A 17,548-nucleotide genomic window follows, 5' to 3' on the forward strand; every position below is an offset into this window, starting at 1 on the left:
AACAAAGTAATAAATTATAAAAAACACTCATTGTGTGCAATGGTTACCTTAAATTTGTTACTCAGTATGAGTGATTTAACTAAGGCTAAGCAACAAACAACTCTGGATAAAGTTAAAAAACTCTTTTGAGCAATAAATAAATACCTACAAGAAATAAAAACTTAAATTGAAGTATGATACAAATAAAAGTTTTAAAGTGCAATGTAACCAATATCAGTTTGTTTGTCATTGTAATGGTGGTAACTGAATTTCCTGTTTCATATGCAATAACTCCCATATTTAAAATTAAGTTTTTTTATATTATTAAATAAATAAAAATCTTTATAACTTCTTTAAAATCAAATTCCAATAATCAATTACGAAATTTACTTACAAAATAACTCTACAATTTAACAATAAAATCCAATTTTTCTTTTCTGTTCTATAATGAAAACCTAATTTATCAAATTATTATTTTTATTTAATATAAAACCATTTCAAAAATCAAATTTAAAACTTATCTTTAAAGATGCATACTTAAGGTCTAACCTTTAGCAAGCTAATAAAAATTATAAAACATAACTATAATCTGGTCCATTGTCATCATTAAAAAAATAAATATGAAATCGATGAAATACTTTTTATCATTTTTAAAAAATGTTATTGTTTGTGTTCATGCTAAAGTTAAAAATTGTTAAAAACCAAAGTATAGTATATATATATTTCCAAAGTTCCTCTTCAGCACAAAATGAGTAAATATTCTAATAAATAAGAAAACTTTTTTAATTTTTGTTAAAATCATTTATTTTATAAATACATGTTTCGACTATATCATAGCCATTATCAGTTAAAATATATTAAAATGGTTAAATCGAATTCAATAAAATTAAATTGAATTAATAGAGACCTTATAATAAAAAATTCAATAAAAATTCGTGTCTTTAAATGGCGAGTAGTTTCGCCATTTAAAGACACGAATAATCGAGCACCAAAAAAGGGATAAAAACTCACACATTTATAAACATATTCATTTAAATGAAAGCTGTTTTAATAGTTTTAATCATGCTAACTTTTTAATTTTGGATTCAGCCTCCAACAAATTTATATTAAAACTCAAAGAAATAAATGTACATGAGTGGGAAAAACCCACTTTTAATAAACAAATGAACCATGTAAAAATGACAATTTCAATCTAGTTTATTTTAAAATTACCGGTTCTTTTATCTTTTCAAAACTTTTGTTACATTATTTAATTGCATTTTTATTGTATTTTTAATTATAAGGTCTCGGTTAATTCAACTTAATTTTACGAATTTGATTTAACCATTTTAATATATCGTTAGCCCTGAATACAAATGTCGTATACGACACTGTGTTTAAATTGAGAAATTTGTATTCAACTTTAAAGTACAAAATTTCTTTATGTAAATTTAATTACATGTTGAAATTTAACAAAATTGACTAAAATTGATATAAGTTTTTGTTTAAATTGTTAAAAAAAAAAACTTACCCCGTAACTAAGAGCACTGTTTTTCAAATACATCAAATGTATTTCGAAATCAGAACATTTTGTCGGAATACAATTGTCATAGATGCAATTAATTTGACAGTAGGTCAATTAAGGTTAAATTTACTTATGTTGTAACAAACAATGACTTATAACTTTAGTATATATCTTATTTTCAATTTCCTTCGCATTTTTTTTCTTTAATTCATTCCCGGTTACCAATTTATCGGCATTATATTTAGAAATATACAGTTTTTAATCTTTAAGCTTCTTGTATAGAAATTAATAAGCTTCTTATACTTCTTTTTTTACATTAAGCAATTTTTATAAATATTATTTATTTTCGAATAATTAAAAAAAAAATAACTAATTTATCACACATCTTTTACTTTGTCTGAAAATGATATAAATAAGTTAAACTTTAAATATATAAGCAACCACTTCCATTGTTCCTTTTTTTTACAATAAAGAAATAAATTTATACGTTTATTAAAACATTTTACAAAGTGATATATTTAATTGTTCAGACTTTGTGACTTAAAAAGAGTATTATAAAATTCAAGATCATCACCAACAAAATATTTTACCATTGACTTAACGTCATTAATTTTTTTATCTGAGAGCAAAAAACGTGTTGAATCACTTTTTAATGGAGGAAATTCTCTCAGAACTTTAACTATCTTTCTCTGAGGGGTACCTTTTACCAATCTTTCTCCAATTAACGGACCAGAGAACGATTTTTTGAATTTAATATGAAAAGGTAGATGTTTTTCATGTTACATTAGTTTTACCTTTGCAAAAGACACTTTATGGAAATATAAAGACTTGAAAGCAAGTTTGAAGTTTTTGAAGTCATCTTTGTACACTTGTATGACTTTTAATTCTACTCCAGAAGTTTTTTCAATAGATCACAGTATTTTGAATAAGGTAGGAGGACTGTAAATCTCAAAATGTCTTAATTTTTTCTCAATCACACTATGCGCAGTGTCAGTTTTCTGTACTGAACTATGACCAGGTTCACTATACTTCTGTTTAATGAGTGTTATTCCGCTTTCATTTTAAAAAATTTTCATTGACATAGACACAAATGAGTTCTTATTCTGGGGAACAGAAGAATCAGACCACAAAATAATTTGATTATTTGATATATTAGGACAGTCATGAATAATTAACTTTAAAAGTTTAAATTGACAACTTGCAAGTTCATTTGCACCTCTACCAGCCATAGATTCATTCCAAGGTGCACAATAAGTTTTGTTATTCAATGAACAGTGGGCAGTGAAATTATAACAATTTAATTTTCTTTTATAATAGAATGCAGAAATATTAGCAATCGGAGGGGAAATACTTTTTTTAAATCAAAAGTTATAACTGCTGTGGTTTTGTAATGTACATTTGCAACTTTAGCTACGTCACATTTTCTTTCTAGTTAATAGCTTACTCTCTCTATGCTGCAGTATTTTTTGATCATTTTCTTTGTTTTTATACTCTTGGCATAAATCACACAAATCTTTCTTTGGTTTATGAAATGCCAAATTAAACTCTGTATTAAAAGTTGTATAATAAACATCTTTTTTTACATTGAACTCTGGGTAAGCAGTAAACAACCTGTACATTTTAATTGTACTTAATGACGACTCAAAATATTTTTTCTACAATCCATTTTTCCTTTCTTCGGGGACCTTGGTAGTCCATTTACTTTATTTACCACGTTATTAAAATTATAGTAAATTTTTCTTTCACTGATATCTAATGTTTTTAGAAAAAATAATTTACAAACTCTTCTTCTAACATCGTTCTTTTCTAAATGATATTTATAAACTCTTATGTTTTTCAATTCCTGAACTTTTACTTTTTCTTTTACAAAACCTCAAAATACTCAAAATATTTTGAGTATAAAAGTTTTTAGTGTCACTTAAGTTCCAGAAATAAGAATGGATTTCAACTCTCTCATTAGCACTAAAAACTTCAAAAAATTTTAGTTTACACACTGAAGAACAAGCTTCTCCTACTTTTCTCTCTGGTCTCTCTTGACCATTTCTATCTATGTAGGTAGGCCTTGCCACACTGCCTTTGCTTTGTCCTGACATTTATTTTCCATTTGTTAACACTTCTTTGTCTTTTTCTTTTGAGCTTTCTGCAAAATGTAATTAAAGTAACAATAAATCTATTGTATTGGAAACTATTTATTAAACTGCCTATTAAAAGTAGAAAAATTAATGTTATTAAAACTATAATTTAGAATATTATAAAAAAACAATGCATAAATACAGTTGATGTAAAAATATATAAATAAAAGGTAATGATAATAAAAGAAATTTCAAGAACTTATTTTGAATGTAAAAATAATGATCTCTTTAAAACTATTCGAGCCCAAGACGTATTGTAATCAAATCTTTGTACACAATTATTTTATATTTACTTTTCATTGTTAGGAGAAATGATAGTAGAAGAAAATGATGAATTAGTAGGGTCTTCCACTACATATCTAGGAGTTTTTTCCTCCATTTGGTGGTTAGGCTCCATTACTATTGTTATCGGATTATCAGCATCAGAAGCCATAAAATACTCCATATTTGTTATAAAATATTCCATATTTGTTACTTATCTTTACAAAAAAACAATATATTTATAAATACTGTTTAGTTCTTTTGATTACGAGTAACAACTTTTATTTACTGAACATTTCAATTCAATTCAAAGAAAAAAAACAATTCAATATTAAAAAACAAATGGAACGTATTACTTTTGGTTAGCAATATAAAGTAGAAGTCAAAAGTACGCCTCGTTTTCAAAATCGAAACATTTGCCGTAATTATAGTTTGCGTACTTTTAACTTCTAAAACAAATGTTATATCATTATATTACCAATCTAGAATAGACGACACAGGTATAACTCGCGCTGTACTTTTGACTTCTATTGTTGGATTTGTACTTTTAATACCGCTAGTTTTATAGCTGTACTTTTGACTTCTATTTTATGATTTATTCTTTTAACATTGCTACTTTTGGTAGCTGTACTTTTAACTTCAATTTTATATTTTAACATCGCTACTAAAATGACTTAAAGACGCCACTAATCAAGCAGAAATGCGAAATGATGAGAGCTGTTCAAGTTGTATCGCCCAAAATACCTAATCACTTGAGTATAAAGAAAATTTATATTTTCAACATGACAAATACAATATAGTAAAATAAAATAACACATAACAAATAGCAATAAATAGTTTTGGAATGATACCAATAAACAAAGTTAGTATTAAGTTAGTACCGTAATACTATTGAATTCCAGCTCTTTCTCTATTTTGTTGGCTTATGATCAATAAAGTAAATTTGGAATCATCAAAATATGCTAAATTAAAACCATATTTCCACAGTAGGCAAACTAAAACAAAATAGTCGAATATTACAAAATGGCAGAACTGAAGAATTAAATAAACAAACAAATTAATAAAAAGTAGACTATCAAAGTCTACTTTTTATTAGTAATTCAATCTTTGAAGCATTTCAGCAAGCTTCTAACAAAAACAGTAATAAATATTATAATATATATACATAAATAAATAAAAAATAAATATTAAAAAGTATTTTACATAATAATAAAAAACATATTTGAAGCTCATTTATTGCTTGAATAATTTCAATTAGGAATTTTTTTAACATTTCCACTTACCAAAATTATAACAAATGTTTATCAAGTTTGAAAAATAAAAATCTTTTATTTAAAAAAGAAAAGTTTATAGGCCTCAGAGACGATTATAGACTAATAGCAATAGAGAAGCAATATTTATTAAATATATAGCAACTCTATTAAACATATTATCTTGAACTTACAAGACAACTGACAAGATTATAGTACATAAGGCAAATGAGAATCTGATAAAGTCGCGAAGCCAAAATATAAAACTCTACATCAATGTAACTATAATGAAGAGTGCAAACTTACATTACAACACTGCAATGTAAAGTTTCAATGCCTAATCCATCTTTAAGATCTAAATTTATAAGTAACAATCACACTACCAATATCTCGGTTAAAATTGAATGTATTCAATTTTAATCAATGAGGATACATACCTGAAAAAGTTGAATTGTTCAAAAACTCAAAATTAAATTTATTCATTTCATTATAATGACTTGTAAGAATTCTTGCAATTTATAATAAATCATGTTAAAAAAGCTGTTGAAATCAAAAGAAAACTCTGTTTTATTGTAAAGAATAGTATTATTTAATACAATAAATAATCATGAAACTGTACTTGCACAACAATGACAAAACCATGATGATCTACGGTTCTGTAAAAAGAAGACAAAATCTGGAATGTTTTCACACATTTTATGGAACCACTGTTTACACCCATTACACTGCGCCATTTGTTTATTTTTGTTTTGATTTTCCATGGGATTCCAAGGCATCCAACAATTACAAACAGTTCAATTAAAAAGTCTTTTTGAAAGCATCTCTTGCAACTTGCTAACGATTGAGGGAACGAAGAAACTTTATTAACTTTAATGCAATGTAACATGTGTCCTCATTTCTGATATAGAAAATGTTACATTGTCTGGTTTTGTTTTTGTACTTGCAACATGATATATAAAAGCAATTGCAAAGACACCACAATCCTCTCCATTTGATTGTTGTTGAACTGGTAATACGCAAACAGTTAACTTGTCATATGTGCATTTCATGATGGCACATATCTGTTGTATTATAAAATAAACAACTTTACCATGAAATAAACTGTCCATCAAAAAAACCTCACCAGGTTTACAACCATATGTTGAAACTGCTATCCAGTGATTACAACCATCATGCAAAACTTAAACAAAGGGTTTATTTATGTAGATACTGAAATTTTGCCTGAGCACAGTGTCTTGAAGGCCATTTACTTCTTTGAATTGGTGTTTTATCATGTTTTGAAAAATATTTATAACATTGTCAGATAGCCATTCATTGTTTAATATATCTGAAAAGTCGCTCTGACCAAAATTTATTTTACTCATGCAGATCTTTGACCTGTATCTACATTTTCCTCATCACTGAAAATTATTATCATGTTATCTGCAAATTCTTTTAAGTTTTGTAGTCTATTAAATTATTATTTATAACTTCAGTTTCTAGATTGCTTTTTTCCTCTGGTTTCAAGGTTACTTTAATTTTGGAAGCTGCCAATAATTTTTCCTTTTTTCCCCCAACACGTTTGTTTTGCGTACTCTTTTTTTTAAAGCGCTGGTAGCTTACGATATTTAATGGAGCTTTTCGTTATAGGTATTTTTTTAATTTTATTAGGTAGTAGGGGCAAGCAACTTTCTTTGGGTACATCACTTTTCACACTTGTGATGAAATTGTTTAACTCTTTATACGTATTTTCAAGGAGATCAGTATCATGTTCAATTAAGAAACTCAGACTTCATAAGTCATTCAAAAGGCTTCTTAGGGATTTACCTATTATAGACTTCCTGCATTTTTTACCTTTTGAGTATCAGCCTTTGCCAACATTTCACCCACTTTATTTGTCTCAGTAATAGATGATTTATATTCATTGTAGAAGGTTTCATTGAAATAAGTAGATGTACTGAGTTTATCATTACATCTTTTTATCTTTGCTTTATCAAGATCAAAATCAATATTTAGATAAGGAGACATTCGGTATAAAAGAGAAACTGATTCCCAATTCCAACAAGGATAATTTTTGAAAATGACAAAGAAATGCTTGCAAGGATAACAAGAGTTTTTCCAATAATGCAGGTACAAATAGGCATGTTGTCTTCATTTCCAAAATCTACTACATAATTTCGTTCTTTGTTGTCTCTATAATATCGCAATGAGAATTTTCCAGATCCTTCAACTTTAAGTGCTGTTATGTCTAAATTCTCAGCAAGGGACTTCTTTACTAGACAATGCTTCACCATTGGTCGAGGGCGATCAATCATCCAATCATCAACATCATCAGAATAATGCATGCATTTAGAGCTCATTAATCTATTTTTGTCAGTATAGCTACAAAAATAAATAACGTGTTTCATTATAAAACATGTATTACAAAATTATTTAACGGCGACATAAATAAAAAATTATTATAAAACTAAAATTTGTCAGAAACAGCTAATTTTATAATACCTCTCATACTTGTCCGAAAGAAACCGTCAATCACTATAGATAACATTCCACTGAGAGAACTATTTCTGCGATTCAAAAGATACTTATGCATTAAATGTGTTGTGTTGTCGCTCCACACCATTATTTGTATTGCAATTGACCAACAAACGAGTCTGACGATATGCTTACACCCAACGCTAATAATAAAGAATAATTAGAGTAATTAATAGCCTCAACTGTAGTTGCCTGTATACTCTTTAGAGGTAAAATAAAAAAACAAAAATTATACAGTTTTCCATTTGCAGGTTTCACTCAGCTTTCAAACCCTCAACAAATAAAAACTTACATGCTTTATTGGTAACCAATATCTTGATAAATAATTTCTTAGAGTTTCATTATTTATCTAATAAGAAGACTCTTCTTAGAATGTCTTCTTAGAAGAGTTTTTTAAATTCTGTATTTCAGCCTCGCATATCCCAAGTGTACGGGCTATCATTCTAAGTAAGCATAAGATCTTAAATCTATCTTGAGCTAAGCCATTGGATTTTGTTTTCAGCCAAAGATCCCACGCCTGTTCTCGGTGAAAATCACATATGAATACAACACAACCTAAAATGGATATTGGTTTAAATAAAATAACTACTTCTTCATCAATTCAATACAATAAAAAGGAATAAAAAATTCGACTTAAAATTATCATAAACTATGATTTTTTATACTTATAATAAATTTAGTAGAAATGGCTGTAGTTTTTTTAATATCAAAACTACAGAGATGCACAGTTTAGTGCATCTCTTTAATATTGATATTAAAAAAACTCAAATCAAAATTTATTTTCTATTATAGTTTGGGAAGTATGAATAGTAAAAATTTGAACTCGCACCGACAAAAATCTTCTCTAAACTATTAATTTCTTCAACACAATAATCTGACATTCCATATTTCGGATTTAGGTCATTATTCCAAGACCTTATATACGACAGAGCTTCACTGATAAAACTCTCAGTTTCGTTTTCACACACAAATAACCCAACCCTTGATAATCAATGTTGGTTTTTACTACAAAAAAGAAAAGTGGCAATGCATAGCGTGTGGTACGATATATGGTAATGAACTTGGTATTGCATCCAACAATACCTGTTCATTACCATATTTAGCCAACAATCTCTTCTGCCATCCATTTTGATAAACAAAGTGTAAGGAAGTTTCGTTTGTACCTGTTAGTTTTACATTGTCATCTTCATGGTCACTGTCAACAGTAACGTCTTCTACAGAATGCCCTGAAGTTTATATATATATATATATATATATATATATATATATATATATATATATATATATATATATATATATATATATACATACATACATAATATATATTATATAAATTATATATGTTATATAAATTAGGAATTTTTTTATAAGTAAGTATAAATACGGAAAAAACAGATTTAAATGAAAATTTAAAATAGTAGGCAAGTAGTAAAAGTTTTTTTTTGCTATAAATATAGCCCCCCTTGATCCGCCACTATATATATATATATATATATATATATATATATATATATATATATATATATATATATATATATATATATATATATATATATAGTGGCGGGTCAAGGGGGCTGGGGGGGCTATAGCCCCGGGCCCCACAATTTTAGGGGCCCCGATTCAAAGTAAATAATTTTTTATTAACTCTGAGAATTAAATCTTTTATTAACTTAAAAGAGTCAAAGTTAAATTTACTAAATTGTCTGAAAACAAATGCACAAAAATAAAATAACTTTCATCAAAAACGTTGCATTATATATTTTTTCCGGTCTTTGACAACGATGAAGCGCTTCTACAAAAAAAAACTACTTCTACAAAAAAAAATTACTAGATTGGTAGCAGCGCCTTATAGCAATAATTGAATGTAACATTTGTACAAATTGCTACAAACACAATTCCCTTCGGAAAATTATTAATGACTTGAATATGCATTAACGATTGCATTTCTATGACTTGAACGATTGTTAATTGACTTGAACGATTGTTAAACACAACGATTGCATTTCTATGACTATAATGACTTGAATATGCATTAACGATTGCAATTCTACAATTCTTTTGTACTTCCGCACAAAAGAGTTCTTGTGTGAATGCATTTAATAGCTGAAGCGCTAAATTCGTGAAAGAGAAAAAAGTAGGGTTCATTATCGAAATTGCAAATTTCGAAAATTTTCGATTAAAACGGTACCGAAATACTTTTTTTTTTTGAAATCTATAAAAACTTATGAAAATAATCGGACTAGCCAAATTAATTTCGGAAATAAAAAAGGAATTTCGAAAAGTGAAATTAATTTCGAAAGAAACAACAGAATTTCGAAAAGTGAAATTAATTTTGAAAGAAAAATCAGAACTTCGAAATGTGAAATTAACTTCGAAAAAAAAAAAGTGGACTTCGAAAAGCGAAATTAATTTCGAAAGAAAAAAAAGAATTTCGAAATGTGAAATAAACTTCGAAAAAAAAAAGTGGACTTCGAAAATTGAAATTAATTTCGAAAAAAAAAAGGATTTCGAAAAGTGAGCTTAATTTCGAAAGAAAAATAATAGTTTCGAAATGTGCAATTAATTTCGAAAAACACCAAGCAATATTTGATAAGCTAAATTAACTTCGAAAATAAAATTAGATTTCGAAAAGTTTATTTAATTTCAGGAAGGAAAAAAAAAGAATTTTGGAAAGTTAAATTTATTCCAAAAAGTAATTTTAGGACTAAAAAAGTTCTTACATTTCATTTTAAGAAATGGCGTGACACGGGTTTCGTAAAAGATTTAAGTTTTCACATTTTTAACCAATACCTAATTGCACGAAAAAATTTCCGAAACGCTGTTAAGAAAGCACAAAACTATAACCTTTACAAAAAATACATAAAAATCGAGATGTTAAAAAATACCAATCCAAAAAACTTCTGGAATACTTTTAGAAATATACAGACTGATGCAAACTCAAAATTATTTACAATAAATAATAAAAAGGACAAGGAGTCAATCACAAGAGAATTCGCCGATAGTTTCGAAAAACAGTTGAACACTAAATCTATAACGCATACCGCGACGAGTTTTCAAGTTCCACCGCGTACAAAATTTGACTTTGTAATAATATCAGATGAAATTATAAGAACGGCTATCTCTTGCCTAAAATTAAACAAAACCAAAGATGCATTTGGAATCTCTGCAGAACATTTAAAATATTTGCGTTGTGAAGCCCTAATAGAATGGCTAAAACAATTCTTCACATTTTCTCTTAATCATGGTCAAACGCCAAAGTCGATGTCTACATCACTTATAATACCACTTGCTAAACCTTATAAAAAATCATTAACTGATCCAAATAACTACCGTGGTATCAGCATCATTCCAATCTTCACAAAACTAATCGAATATGTAATCCTAATATCTGTCCAGATCTAAAAGAAACTCATCCTCTTCAATTCGGTTTCACCAAAAATAGCTCAACCCTACACGCCGAATTTGTTATTAGTGAAACAATTAAACACTACAACAACAACAACTCACCTGTTTATCTCTGTTCCCTCGATGTTGAAAAAGCTTTTGATAGCTGCAACTGGGACATTCTTTTTGAGAAACTGTACAATAATAAAAAACTACCATTGTATATTGTTAATACGATATCGTCATTATACAGGGAAAGTAGTGCTTCTGTGTCTTATCTAGGTTGCAAATCATCTCCATTCTATCTAACGCAAGGAGTGAGACAGCGATCGATTCTCTCGCCTCATTTGTACAATCTTTACACTCAAAACCTACTAGAAACCTTACAAAATGAAAGTGTCGTAGGAACATCAATAAATGGAAACTACACGGGTGTTGTAGCATATGCTGATGACATTATACTTCTTAGTTCCACCCTCTCTGGCCTACAAAAGCTAATTAATAACTGTAACATTTACACAAAAGAAAATTGCATAAAATTGAATGCTGTCAAAACCGAGTTTTTGGTCACCGGAAAACATCAAATTAAAAAATGCACGATAACACTCAACCACGAAAAAATAAAACTAGACAATAAACTTACTCATCTAGGTTTTATATGGGACACAAAATATTCACCAATTGCCTCACTTAATCGTTTAAACATTGATAACCGAATATACCATTTCCGGGCAGTAATACAGTCTTTAATTCAAGCTGGAATTCGTTTTGTTCACCCAAACTCTATTGTCCAGTTATATAAAACTTTAGCTGTTCCAACACTAACGTATGGTCTTGAGCTTTGCGACCATAAAGAAATGTTATTGCAAAAGCTTGACATAGTAGGAAGAATTGCACTGAAGTCACTACTAAACGTTTCAAAACATAGTAAAAATGATATACATCCCATATTTTGTATTGAAGATATATCTATAATTACGCAACAAAATAAGATAAACTTATTTATTCGCTTGTTGAAAAATAAAATGACATTTGATATTCTTAAGTCGCAGTTGAACAACGAATCAGGTCCACGACCTTTTGTAGATAGCGTCAAGGCTCTGTGCAATAGTCATAAATTAAATATAGAGAAACTAGCGCAACACAAAGAAAAAATTAAAAATTACTGGTTTAAAAAATATAATTCCTGAAACGGATCTTAAAATCTTAAAATGTGCAGTTGAGTAGTGGAACTCAAAAGAACAAAGAACAATCTTCAAGGATGTTCTTGAAAATAAAATTCCTAGATCCTAGAGATTTTTTTTGAAGCTTTTTATTTACCTTACTTGTAATATATAGTGGGTGTTTAACAAATATATAAATAGATGCAGAATATATTGACATAGTATCGAGAGGAGGTCTCTTAACTCCGTCAAAGTTACTTGCAAGTCATGTTGTTAGTTGCTTTGCTATGTTTGATGTAGTGAAAAAAAGTCTACTTACGTTGGAAACACTTGAGATCAGAAAAGTTAGCGAAAATATTTTATATGAATATAATTTGAGGGAAAGAGAAAGTGGGGACTTTCTCTTGTTAATCGAACAGTAATAAATATTTTTTATAATAATGAACAAAAGATTGTAAGTGGGAGTAAACACAAAGATACTGTATTATCTTTCAAAAGGAGACAAAGAGAAAAAAGAAAAGACATGTAGTGAATATATATATATATATATATATATATATATATATATATATATATATATATATATATATATATATATATATATATATATATATATATATATATATATATATATAAATAAATAAATTGTTTATACAAATAAATTGTTTTAACTAAAAATTTGTTTATAATTTCAATATCGTTAATATCTCAACTCCAAATGCTATTTTATAAATGCATCTGTTATATTTTAAATGTTAAAAAGTATATATTTGAAATGAACGGTAAAATATAGTTTTACTTAATATTTGATAATTGTATTACTAATTTAAAATTTAACACAGATGAATTAGCCTAAAAAATATTAAATAAGGAATACTTAATAAACTTAAAATTTTAGAAACGTTAAGCATTACTTTTAAAACTATTTTACATTTTAAAGCACAAAAACTTAAAATACTGAAAAACTGGCCTTCTAATATTCGGCCTATTTATGCAACATATCCGGCCATGTATAAAGTAGGCCATGGTCTTTGATATCATTTTTAATAAATAGTTCAGCGCGCGCTCGCTTCATAAGTGAGAGGTTCCGAGTTTGATTCCTTGGTAGTACCGCGCTTAACTTGTTTCTCCGCACAGTGGCCTTGTTTGTCAAGGTTCGTATTTCGGTGTTATAGAGTTGAGAGAGGATTATAACCACAATTAAGTAGCCTTTTTGTCTGTAGTGGCCTTTTCGGGCTTGGGGAGGTGAATAAACATAACAAAAAAAGGTTTATAATACTCTATATAGTTACTTGAATTAATTTTAACTCCTGATTTGAAAAATATTAGAGATGTTAATCCTTTTGCACAAATTCCAACCCATACTATGATGGATTTTGAAAAATTTTTCTTTTTATAATAGGGTACTCTCCAGGATTCCCACTATTGAAACTGAGGCTAAAAGTAAGGATTTTAAGGAGATTTAAGGATATATTTTCTTAATATTTAAGGAGATTTGGTCGTGAACTACAATTTTTTGAAAGAAAAAATAAGGAGAATTAAGAAGAAATCAATTACATTAAAATTATTTCTTTCAATAAATTTTAAATATAAACAGAAAAATTATTATAAATTGGTAACATCAAAACATATCTAAAATTAAAAAAATTAGTTTAACTTTAAGAGAATTCTCTTCATTGTCATTGAAAAAATCTCGAAAAGAAAACAAGTTTTCATTTCATATTTAAACTAAAATCTAATAAATACAGCTTATGTATAGATGAAATATTGACAAATAAAATAAAAAATTAGAAGTAAGAAATACCATAAAACTGACAAAAGCAGAGTATCCAATTTTATCAAAATATAATTTTCACAAAAAATATATTTACATTTCACTTAAATAAGTACAAAAGCATTATGAAATGTGTAGATAATCATTCAATCGCAAATGTGTAGATAATCATTCAATCGCAAATGTGTAGATAATCATTCAATCGCAAATGTGCAGATAATCATTCAATCGCAAATTCAGAAGATAAATTTTCTTGGATATTTACAAATAGTAAAAAAAAAATAATTTTAAAGGGATCCCAAAGTGCCGAGACAAGTTGTGTTTATTTTAAAGAGAATGATAAAAAAAATGTTTGGGCAGAATTTTTTTAAGTCTATTTAGAATTAAGAAAATTTTACCAATAACTGAATTATTCTTATATCTCAAACCATTAAACAATTTTTTGGTATATTATTTTCTTAAATTTCAATTAAGTTTGAATGTGGAAATAGAATTACTAGGTGGAAAAGTTTTCACTTTTTAATTCTTTATTATTTTTAAGTATCTTTATTGTGTAAGCCAATGTACTTTTAAAGAACCCAATTACACCTGCAGCTTCTCTGAGTTTTATTGTTTTACTAAAAACATGTTTTACTGAAATTTTTAAATTTTCTTTGCTTATACATGTTTCCCATTTCTTTTTAAAGTTACGCACCATTTTTAAACTTCGTTTCATTTTTTAATTTTTAATAATTTAATTTATTGCTATAAATTATTTTTTGTGTTACTTATTATTATTATTATTATTATTATTATTATTATTATTATTATTATTATTATTATTATTATTATTACGTTTTTTTGTTAATTATTATTTACTGTTACTAAATAGTTATTATTCTTATTAAGATTCTGCTGAAAAAATTATTTTGTATTATTTAACACTGCCGCAAGCCGCTTTCGATTTTTTCAAATTTTGACCGAAAGCCGCTGGTAGCAGCTTTCGAGTATGCTTCACAAATTATCTTGTTTTGTACGTAAAATTTCATTCTAGACACATATAATTTGTTTTTTCTTAAGGTTTAATTAATTCTCTACATAATCAAGAACAAATATTAGAGCCATACAGAGCCGGATCCTGCTTATTTTGGTCTTTGAGATAGCTAACTTCCAGACATGGAGCAAACGTTAAACATTTATATGTTTATACTTATGTCAAATAAGGATGCTTTGCAAAAAACTGCGATGATTGGAGGCTGAGAACAAAAAAGCTCCAATTTTTGTGCCCCTCCCCTGTCCCAAACGTGAGAGCAATAAGTTGATGAAGTATTTTTTGTACTGTTCTCAACTAGACCTATATTCATCGATAAATTTTAAGTTTCATAGTATTATCTTTCAGCGTTCAAAAATAATGACCATATAAAATTTATATCCCCCTCAAATTGAGGGGGGTTTAAATTTTATATGGTCATAATTTTTGAAAGCTAAAATATAATACTATGAAACTTAAAATTTATCGATGAATATCAGTCTAGTTGAGAACAGTACAAAAAATACTTCATCAACTTGTTGCTCTCACGTTTGAGGGTTAGCTATCTCAAAGACTAAAAAAAGCTGGATCCAGCTCTGGAGCCATACGGTGTTATTATAAAAAGTTATCACTTGACAAAGTTAAAAAATCTTGAGTAACCCTTAATTAAAAAAAAACTTCTTTAAATTTAGTTCTAAAATAAAGCATAGTTAACACTAAGCACCAGTGTTAGCTTCATTTTTGTGACCGTAACGAAACGTAACGTAGTCAGACTTCATCTTCCCAAAAACCAAAATTGAACGTAACGAAATAATAATTCAACGAAGTTGAACAAAGTTGAACGAAGTTGAACAAAGTGGAACGAAGTTGAACAAAGTTGAGCAGGATAACTTAAAATATTGAAAACTTCATCACCAATTTGCAATTAGTAAATATATATGAATGTTGCCTCAACTAATAGTTTCAACCTAAGATTAGCAATGGTATTAGGTCAATTTAAGATGTAAATTAATTACCTTAATGCATGAAAAACTAGGATATCAAATGTACTAAATCAAAACTGAAAAAAGATAATCAGGACTTAATACTGGCTATTGCCACATTTGGGGACCTACATTTTATTTATTTTGACTAATTTTTAGTAAAAAACAAAAAGTTTAGTACTACTATTGTAGAGTTATTTCTAATCGTGTAAGCTATTTAATAAACAAAATTGAAATAAAAATTTTCCACATTTTCGCAGGCTTAGGCTCGACTTTCTAAAATCACACTAAACTCTGGCTTTAACATCTTCTTAAATTTAATTTTGGTTATTTATACTAGCAATACAAATCAGTGGTTTTTAAAAGTTAATTAGGTTGTTCAAAAATGTATTTGGTTCAACTACGTTCAACTTTGTTCAACTACGTTTAACTAAGATGATTAATACAAAAATACCGTAAATAAACATAACGTAATTGAAACAAAACTACGTTACGTTTATTTACGTTCAACTACGTTCAACTTCGTTGACCGTAGTTAAACGTAGTTGAACGAACGTAACACCGATGCTTAGTTAACACTGTAAAACTTAACTCTTAGAAGCGTAAATGTACTTAGTAATTAAAAACGTCTTTTTTTTGTCTCGAAAAACGTTCTTTTTATACATTAATGAGTTTTGTTTTGTACTTAATGTTTCAATTGCTGTTTATAAAACAATAGTTTTAAGCACTTTGCATTTCTTATTGTTCAATGATGCGCATGAAAAACTTTATTATATGATGCCTATACCTATAGCTACACATATTATTCTTAAAAATAAAAGTCTAACTCGAGTTATAAAAAATATACTTAAAAAACACAATACAATCCCAAACTAAGCATGGAAGAATGATAACGTTATTGAAATTTATAATCGGAACCTCTCTCAGTTCTTCAAAGATTATATTTTTATTGGATAAGCAATAGAAAAACAAACTCAAACAACATGCAAAAATAATAGATAATGCTGCCACTTTATGTGTGTTTTTTTTTGTGTTTTTTTTTATAATTCACCTCCCCAATGCCGAGAAGGCCACCACAGATGAGGAGGCTACTTGTGGTTATAAACCTCTCTCAACTCTCTAACTCCGAAACACAAACCTTAACACACAAGGCTGCTGTGCGGCGAAACAAGTTGAGCGCGATACTACCAGGGACGTGGCGGGAATCGAACTTGGAACCTCTCGCTTATGAAGCGACCAATCTACCATTACACCACGACCGCATTTTCTCTAAATCATGGTGGACACCAGAAATTAAATTATGCAAAGACTCTCTCTTTCCACTTTAAGGAATGGAAAAAATGTAACTATAACAGATCACAGGAACCCATTTCATTTAATAAATACAAGCTAGCTCGTAAAAGTTTTCTGCAAAGTCCTACTCTTTCTGGGTTACAAGAGTTGATCAATAAAGTTCAAACGCAATGTCAAAACTTCTATATCATATTAAATACAGAAAAAACCGAGTTCATTATCTCCGGTAAAAGTTTAGTTACAAAAAACATAATACAAATTAACGGTCTTTCTCTGAAACTTAATAATATACTGAAACACCT

This window comes from Hydra vulgaris, chromosome 15, assembly GCF_038396675.1.
Source record: "Hydra vulgaris chromosome 15, alternate assembly HydraT2T_AEP".
In the NCBI taxonomy this organism is placed as follows: domain Eukaryota; kingdom Metazoa; phylum Cnidaria; class Hydrozoa; order Anthoathecata; family Hydridae; genus Hydra; species Hydra vulgaris.